The following is a 9,326-nucleotide window of genomic DNA, read 5'->3' as shown; positions in this document are numbered from 1 at the left end:
GCGTAATACCCTCCCTCTAGTTCCATCCACGTCGTTGCAAATGTCGAGATTTCATTTTTTGATGGCCGCTTAATATTCCATTGTATATATATACCACATCTTCTTTATCCATCCGTCGATGGACATCTAGACTCTTCCCATAGTTTGGCTATTGTGGACATTGCTACTATAAACATCGGGGTGCACGTGCCCCTTCGGATCACTACATTTGTAACTTTGGGTTAAATACTCAGTAGTGCAATTGCTGGGTCATAGGGGAGCTCTATTTTCAACTTTTTGAGGAACAAAAAAACCATACTGTTTTCCAGAGTGTCTGCACCAGCTTGCATTCCCACCAACAGTGTAGGAGGTTTCCTCTTTCTCTGCATCCTCGCCAGCATCTGTTGTTTCCTGACTTATTAATTTTAGCCATTCTGACTGGTGTGAGGTGGTATCTCATTGAAGTTTTGATTTGGATTTCCCTGATGCCGAGTGATGCTGAGCACTTTATCATGTATCTGTTGGCCATCTGGATGTCTTCTTTGCAGAAATGTCTGTTCATGTCTTCTGCCCATTTCTTCATTGGATTATTTGTTCTTTGGGTGTTGAGTTTGGTAAGATCTTTATAGATTTTGGATACTAGCCCTTCATCTGATATGTCATTTGCAAATATCTTCTCCCATTCTGTCGGTTGTCTTTTGGTTTTGTTGACTGTTTCCTTTGCTGTGCAAAAGCTTTTTATCTTGATGAAGTCCCAAGAGTTCATTTTTGCCCTTGCTCCCCTTGCCTTTGGCTATGTGTCTGGGAAGAAGTTGCTGCGGCTGAGGTCGAAGAATTTGCTGCCTGTGTTCTCTTCAAGGATTTTGATGGATTCCTCTCTCACATTTAGGTCTTTCATCCATTTTGAGTCTGTTTTTGTGTGTGGTATAAGAAAATGGTCCAGTTTCATTCTTCTGCATGTGACTGTCCAATTTTCCCAACACCATTTGTTGAAGAGGCTGTCTTTTCTCCATTGGACATTCTTTCCTGCTTTGTCAAAGATTAGTTGACCATAGAGTTGAGGGTCCATTTCTGGGCTCTCTATTCTGTTCCATTGATCTATGTATCTGTTTTGTGCCAGTACCATACTGTCTTGAAGATGACAGCTTTGTAATAGAGCTTGAAGTCCGGAATTGTGATGCCACCAGCTTTGCTTTTCTTTTTCAACATTCCACTGGCTATTCGGGGTCTTTTCTGGTTCCATGCAAATTTTAGGATTATTTGCTCCATTTCTTTGAAAAAAGGTGGATGGTATTTTGATGGGGATTGCATTGAATGTGTAGATTGCTCTAGGTAGCATTGACATCGTCACAATATTTGTTCTTCCAATACATGAGCATGGAACATTTTTCCATTTCTTTGTGTCTTCCTCAATTTCTTTCATGAGTATTTTATAGTTTTCTGAGTACAGATTCTTTGCCTCTTTGGTTAGATTTATTCCTAGGTATCTTATGGTTTTGGGTGCAATTGTAAATGGGATCAACTCCTTAATTTCTCTTTCTTCTGTCTTATTGTTGGTGTATAGGACTGCCACTGATTTCTGTGCATTGATTTTATATCCTGCCACTTTACTGAATTCCTGTATGAGTTCTAGCAGTTTTGGTGTGGAGTTTTTTGGGTTTTTCTGATACAGACTTTTTAAAATAAAATAACTGAAATTGTTTCTCTATTTCTTTTCTGTGTCTTATCAAAGGCATGGGCCCAAACACACATGCAAACACACATTTGACATCCACTTCTTATATCACCTTGGATTTAATTACTTATACCCATTTGGTTCTCTCCTAAAGAAAGAAATACATTTTGAATTACTTAACAGATTACCATCACCAATTTGGCAAGCCATCTCCCATCATTTAGCATTCCTATAGCACTTTGGATTTGCTAAGTGCTTTATAATAATTTTTATTCTCTTGACTATTATACTTTTGATGATGATTTGATATTTCAAATGTACCTTATTACCTTCTGGTTGCTTCTATACATCACTAAGGAGGAGAAATGAGATCTAGTGGGCTGTTCTTGCACAATATTAGTCTGAGACTCTTATTCAGAATAGTAATATTTTAACCAAGTGGAAAGCTTTGGAATAAATAGTATAATGTGAATTAAATCACCATAACTTTCCTATAATTTAGATTTATGACTATGCATGTAAAACTGCTGAGCCTCCTCCAGGGTACTCAACTTTCTAAAGCCAACTTTCTGCTGAATCAGACTTGTCAGTAAATCACTGATTCACTGATAATTTTTCAGGTTCAATGACAGTTTTTATCTTCTTTTATATCACATTATGGACTCTGGCTCCCTTAAGATAATCATATTTCATTTTCAGCTAAAGAAAGAATAACCTGGGTGTATACAGTGTACATTTAGATTTTTCTGAGCTTTCATTAAGTATACTGTTTCAGAAATGTATCTGTTATAAGTCATGATGCCTTTAGCATTTTCCCATATCCTTTGCTTGTATATACGCAGATTATATATCAATATATCTCAGGAATTCAGAAGTAACAAATGATACATTATTATAAACTGAAACTGCAAATCAACAACCAATATTGATTGCTGTTTGTACAATACAGTCTTATTCACCATGACTCTCAGTCATAAACCCTTCAAACTGTGCACATTAGTTCACTTATTATTAGCGACTCACTGATTCATCACCTGCCTTAATTCTATTCTTTGATCTTGGATTTCATTACTCATTTAAATTTCAACAATCATTCCATATCCAATATCTACTTCAAGAACCTACCTCAGCTATTGTAATCCACAGATGTCACCAGGAGCATGTAAAGAAAAAACAGTGGGAAGATTAGGTTTGAGTCCTGGCTTAAGTGTTTCCTGCCCTATGACACTAGGCACATGATCTGCTTCACTTAGCCTCAGATTCCTGATTTCTAGAAGTGGATGCTGATTATACCTGTTTCTTGAGTGTACAATTACTCTAAAATGAAATAATTCAAAAAATCATTAAAACGTTATAACACATAAATTGTTTTTAAATTTTCACAAAATTTTTTCATTATTACACTTGGAGTCTGTGCATTATCACCTAGCAGTTGAGTAACACATTGTATCCTCTTTGCCTTACATCCCAAAATAGATTACAAGCTTTGTGAAGCTAAATAATATGTATAGTGATTTTATTATGTTCTGCACAGCTAGTCATATACCTGATTCAGTAAAATTTGATTATAGATAGATTGTTTCTCTTATTTATTAGATAACTGAATAGTTACCTAGTTTAGATGACTAGATTAACAAATGATTTTAACTTGATGGAACTTATTTGACATTTCATTACCTCTTTTCTTCAAAAGTGATTAAGGCATTTGTCCTATTTTAGAGAATTTCTTTCTGAAACAAAACATTGGAAGAGTAAATAAATAAAACAGCCATACTCTTTTGTGATGGGAATGAAACATTGTTTTAGAGTGAAGCAGCAATAAATATCATTAAAGAGAAGACTATATGCACTGAGGAAAACTGAAACTGAGTAAGAGTTAGCCAAGAAAGGAGACAGAGGAATTTGAAAATGGTCTGACCAGGACAATCCCACACTGACAGCAATGAAAAGCTGTGGAAAACTCAGAGTTTGAGTGACCATTCTAGTTCTGACGTCTTGCACAAGTAGGTTAAACTCTGATTACAAGTTTTGTCATGTATAAAATGAGGGCATGATAACACCTGGTACATAAAAGTAGTGAAAAATTCTATCACTTGTTAATTTTACCAGAAAACAAGCTCTCTGTTTCTCTAACCTTGGAAAATTTTCTCTATAACATTAGTCTTAGGAGGAATGTACTAGAATGATCAAATCTGAATAGGTAATTAACATAATTCAACAGATATGCAGGGTCTTGGTTTTTCTTTGTGATTAACCAAAAACTAAACCTTTATCTGTTACTTATGTAGCATGTACTTATTACATGTACTTCATGTAATAAAGTACAAAAATCTCTATTAAAGCTTTATTAGATTATATCATTCCCCCAAATTAACTTGAAATCATAGACTTCCATGTAAAATGCAAAACTATAAAACTCCTAGAAGACTACATAGGAGAAAACCTAGATGACCTTGAGAATGATGACTTTTTAAATACCACTCAAAGGCACAGTCCATGAAAGAAAGAATTGGTAAGTTAGACTTCACTGAAGTTAAAAACATCTGCTTCATTAAAGATACTGCCAATAGAATGAGGAGACAAGCTACAGACTGGGAGAAAATATTTGCAAAGACATATCTAATTAAAGACTGTTATCCCAACTATACAAAGAACTCTTAAAACTCAACAGTAAGAAAACAAAAGAAAAATCAATTTAAATATGAGCAAAGGATTTGAACAGACACCTCACCAAAGAAAATACACAGATAGCAAATAAACATATGAAAAGAAGCTCAACATTGTATGTCATCAGGAAAATGCATATTCAAACAATTAAAAATTAAAACAACATGCCTATTAGAATGTTAAATCCAAAAAACCGACCACTAAATGCTGGTGAGGATATGGGGCAACAGGAACTCTCATTCATTGCTGATGGGAATGTAAAATTGTATAGACACTTTGGAAGACAATTTAGTGATCTCTTACAAAACTTACCATACTCTTATCATATAACCCAACAATTGCCCTCCAGTTTACTCAACGGAGTTGAAATCTTATGTATATACAAAACGTTTGGTCCAACACATGAAGGTTTATTCATAACTGACAGAACTTGGAAGCAACCAAGATGTCCTTCAGTAGGTGAATGGATATATAAACTTTGTTCCATCCAGACAATGAGATATTATTCAGTTTAAAGGAAAGGAGATATGAAGCCATGAAAAGACATGGAGGAAACTTGAATGCATATCACTAAGTGAAAAAAAACCCATTTGAAAAGGCTACATACTATATGATTCCAACTATGTGACATTCTGGAAAAGACAAAACTATGGACACAGTAAAAGATCAGTGGATGTCAGGAGTAAGGGGGGAGGGAGGGAAGAATAGGCTGAGCACAGAGGGTTTTTAGGGGAATGAAGCTACATGATGGATACATGTTTTTATACATTTGTCCAAACCCATAAACTATACAACACCAAGAGTGAACTCTAAGATAAACTGTGGATTTGGGGTGATTATGTTGTGTCAGTGTAGGTCCCTCCTCGTTCATTGCCGTCCACTCTGGTGGGGAATGTTGATAATCGTGGAGGCCGTACATGTACAGAGGAGGAGGGTAAATGGGAACTCTCCATGTTTACCATCCAATTTTGCTATGAACCTAAAACTGCTCTAAAAAATAAAGTTTATTAAAAAAAGTTTATTAAGACATCTAGAGAGGCACAAGTAAGTATAAATTAGTAATGGCTTTTAAGACAATTGCTAGGCTGGTTTTGCTAAAATTAACCTTTGAGCTTGATTCATGTGAAAGAGACAAAACCAGTGAGGTCATGAAGGTTCTACATGGCCCTTCCAATTTCTGTCCATGAACATGAAACTTTTATTTCTTTAACCCTCCTTCGTCCAATTTTTACACCCAACCTTGTTCCTGTTTGCAGGCTTTCTAAATATTGATTTTCAAATTCCTTATTTCCATAACTATCCCAACCTAATTCCAATTTATGTAACTCCATTTCTTATTTTTCTGGTTTTGGTTCCTGCCTGTATCTTGTCTCTGTTTAACTCAAAGGAACTCAGAAGTAAAAATCCTGGCCCCTTCCCTTTGCATAAACCAGAGGATGACAAATATGTTATTTAGATGGTGCTCATCTATTTTCTCAAAAAGGTTACATTTAAGCCACTTCTATAAACTTCCAGGTTAGGTTTCATTTTCAAAAATAACACTTTTTTAGTGTAATTGAAATATAAAATAATACTTTATAATGCTAAAATAGCCTGCAAAACTGTTTGGAAATTAGATATTGTATAATTTACATTATATATCCATGTATGTCTAAAATAATTATAACCAATTAATAGAAACTATACCAGCAGCAATGAGAAACACACCCATTTCATAGAAACATAGGGTTTTAGTTCCTGCCTTCCATTGAGACCGGAGGACCTGATTTCTTTAAAAGCTAACTTTGAAAAGATCTACTGGAAAAAAATAATGTAAGTGTGATAGGCCTTGGTTTTCTTGTTCTGATAAATGGCTTGTTTGATTCATATACAAATTAAGAAGATTACTCAGTTTGATTCAGTTGTCAAGAATTCCAAGCCTGTCAGTTTATCTTGGAGAACCATGAAGCAGAGACTTATCCATGAATACATACTTGGTGTCTTACTTGATCAATATGATAGTGATTGCTTATACAATCATCCTGTGAAGCAATTTCTTCACTACTCATCTTCATCACACTAAATGATGAGTAAGAATCTAAAAGTTTTATTTTCTTAAACATGCCATGCTTCAAGGACTTCTTCCCCCTACTTAAATACTAGAAAATAGAGATTAACTGAGAAGCATTTTGGAACATTTCATGCTTGGATTTTATTTGCTCTTAAATGTTCTTCATAAACTTTTTGAAGATAGTAGAAGATTTAAGAAGCACACAGCTGACAGTAACAGAAAACCACAAGCTAGTTTAAACAATAAGAAAATGCATTATCTCCCCTAGCAGGAAATCCTAAGAACAGTTCCAGGGTTCAGTGAAAGAATAGCTAAAGCGTAAGCCAAGGGTTCTCTTCATCCTTCCACATGTGGAAGCATACCTGCGTGGCTTTCAGCTTAGTGTCTCATGGTTACAAGGTGGATACCAGAGTTCCAGTCGTATCATGTTAACTTCACAACAGTTCGCAGAAGGAGATGGAATATCTTCCTGTGTGTCTTTTGTTCTGAGGCTAAGCATTTTGAGGGGAGAATTGACAGAAAATATGTCTCATGCCATTTCTAAATCAGTCGGGAAATTGGATTGTCATAACTGATTTACGAACACAAGTGAAGAGCGTGGATATAGAAATAAATCAACATCTTTTTCTAGGAATGAATCCTGCAGGCACCGTCACTGGCTGTTGTGGAACTGAGAAGCAAAATTTTTCCCCCAGCTTTTTTTTTTAAATTTAAATTCTATTTAGGTAACATATATTGTGTTATTAGTTTCAGGGATAGAATTTAGTGGTTCATCAATTGCATATAACACCCAGTGTCCTCCTTAATACCCATCACCCAATTACCCCATCCCCCTACCCACATCCCCTCCAGCAGCCCTCAGCTTGTTTCCTAGAGTTAAGAGTCTCTTATGGTTTGCCTCCCTCTCTGTTTTCATCTTGTTTTATTTTTCCTTCCCTTCCCCGATGTTCATCTGTTTTGTTTCTTAAATTCCACATATGAGTGAAATCATATGGTATTTGTCTTTCTCTGAGTGACTTATTTCGCTTAGCATAATACCCTCTAGTTCCATCCATGTCATTCCAAATGGCAAGGTTTCATTCTTTTTGATGGCTGAGTAACATTCCATATGTGTGTGTGTTTGTGTATTGTGTGTTCACACAATACACAAACACACACACACACACATCACTTCTTTATCCATTCATCTGTAGATGGACATCAGGGCTTTTTCCATATTTTGGCTGTTGTGGATATTACTGCTATAAACATTGGGGTGCATGTGCCCCTTTGAATCACTATGTTTGTATCCTTTGGAAAAATACCTAGTAGTGCAGTTACTGGGTCATAGAATTTTTCCCTAGCTTTATTGAAATATAATTGACAAATAAACATTGTATATATTTAAAGTATACAAAGTGATATTTTGATACATTTATACATTGTGAAGTATATTACCACAATCAACTAATTAACAAATATCACCACCATACATAGTTACCTTTTTGTGTGTGTGAGTGGTGAGAACACTAAAGATCTAATCTCTTAGCAAATTGCAAGAATACAACACAGTATTATTAATTATAGCCATCATGCAGTACATTAGATACCCAGAACTTACTAATCCTGCATAACCCAAAATTGATACCCTTTGACCAACATTTCCCCTTTTCCTCTAGCCCCCAGCCCCTGGAAACCACAATTCTATTTTTTAGATTCCACATATAAATGGGGTCACACAGTATTTGTCCTGGGTTCATTCTCGGCATCTCCAAAAGCCAAAATCCTTTGGCAGTTCCAGGATGTAATAGTGAGCATTCTGGACTTTTTATTTATTTATTTGTTTGTTTGTTTGTTTGTTTGTTTATTTATTTATTTATTTATATTTTATTTATTTGAGAGAGAGTGAGTAGTGGGAGGACCCTGAAATCATGACCTGAGCCAAAATCAAGAGATGGATGCTCAACCAACTGAGCTACCCAGGTGCCCCAAGCATTCTGGACTTTAAGAAGCAAATTATAATTGATAATTAAGAGATATCACTTAATTGTTCTTTATCATATGTGATTAATTTTATGTACTCTTTTTATGTTTTTTCTTCACATACTAAATTTCAAAATCCTTTATTTGGAAGATGATCTATTTGCACCTTTATGTGTATTCAATATACACAAAGTAGATATGCAATAAAGATTTTTTTTGTAGTTCATTATATTGTAATTTAATAGCTCATAAATAAAATACTCTCTTTAGAGTTTGGCATAAGAACCCTACCTCTAGTCATGAACTTCAAAAAAATAATTAGTGTTTTATTTAGGTTAGTGCAAGCTCTGTATTAATTAGTCCCCAAATGCATAAAGTTAAACAAATAGTTTATTTCTCGCCCACCAGTACTTGTCAGGTAATGTCAGTGGTGTGGTACACATTCATGCAAGCATTTCTGGACCCAGGATAAGAAAAGTTCGCCATTTTTAATTTTTAACTTTTCCTAGGGATTATCTCTCTTCCAGCCTGCTGGAATGAGCACAAAACATGGGAGGATCTTATGGACCAGACTTGGAAATGTTACAAGTCATTTTCACTCATTGGCTAGAACTTAAATCATAGAGGGTCACAGCTCACCACTGGGCAAAGCTGGGAAAGGAGGCTGGTTCTCTTCCAGCAAGAGGAGAATACAGACAGATGAACTATTGACATTGAGACCATGTTTAATTCTCATAATAACCCCATGATATAAATATGATTAATACACCCATATTGCATATGAGAAAACAGACACAGGTTAATCAATTTTTATATTATATATTTACATATACTTATACCATAAATCATCTTCTTTGCCCTTCCCTAAAGGGTACTGCCAGCCATTTAGCAGGAGACAGTTTTGGGGAAGGAAAAATATTCAGATATTGATGATATATAGACATTGGCTCAAAACTTCCTGAGATCCACCATTCAGAGTAGGGAGTTATGGAG

The 9,326-nt window shown here is 35.2% G+C and overlaps 1 long non-coding RNA gene across 1 annotated transcript; it reads right to left on the bottom strand.

Moving 5' to 3' along the window:
- Window positions 1-1,648: 1,648 nt before the first annotated feature.
- Window positions 1,649-3,821, bottom strand: LOC118004491. The gene is made up of 3 exons (XR_004677599.1): window positions 3,332-3,821; window positions 2,780-2,784; window positions 1,649-1,802 (listed from the first exon to the last, which is right to left on the bottom strand). It is a non-coding gene; the product is annotated as an uncharacterized LOC118004491 (long non-coding RNA).
- Between the last annotated feature and the right edge of the window lie 5,505 nt (window positions 3,822-9,326).

Source organism: Mirounga leonina, unplaced genomic scaffold (assembly GCF_011800145.1).
Source record: "Mirounga leonina isolate KUSES-001 unplaced genomic scaffold, KU_Mleo_1.0 Mir_93, whole genome shotgun sequence".
In the NCBI taxonomy this organism is placed as follows: Eukaryota; Metazoa; Chordata; class Mammalia; order Carnivora; family Phocidae; genus Mirounga; species Mirounga leonina.
The sequence above is the reverse complement of the archived record's forward strand: the minus strand, read 5'-3'. Positions and strand labels throughout refer to the sequence as shown.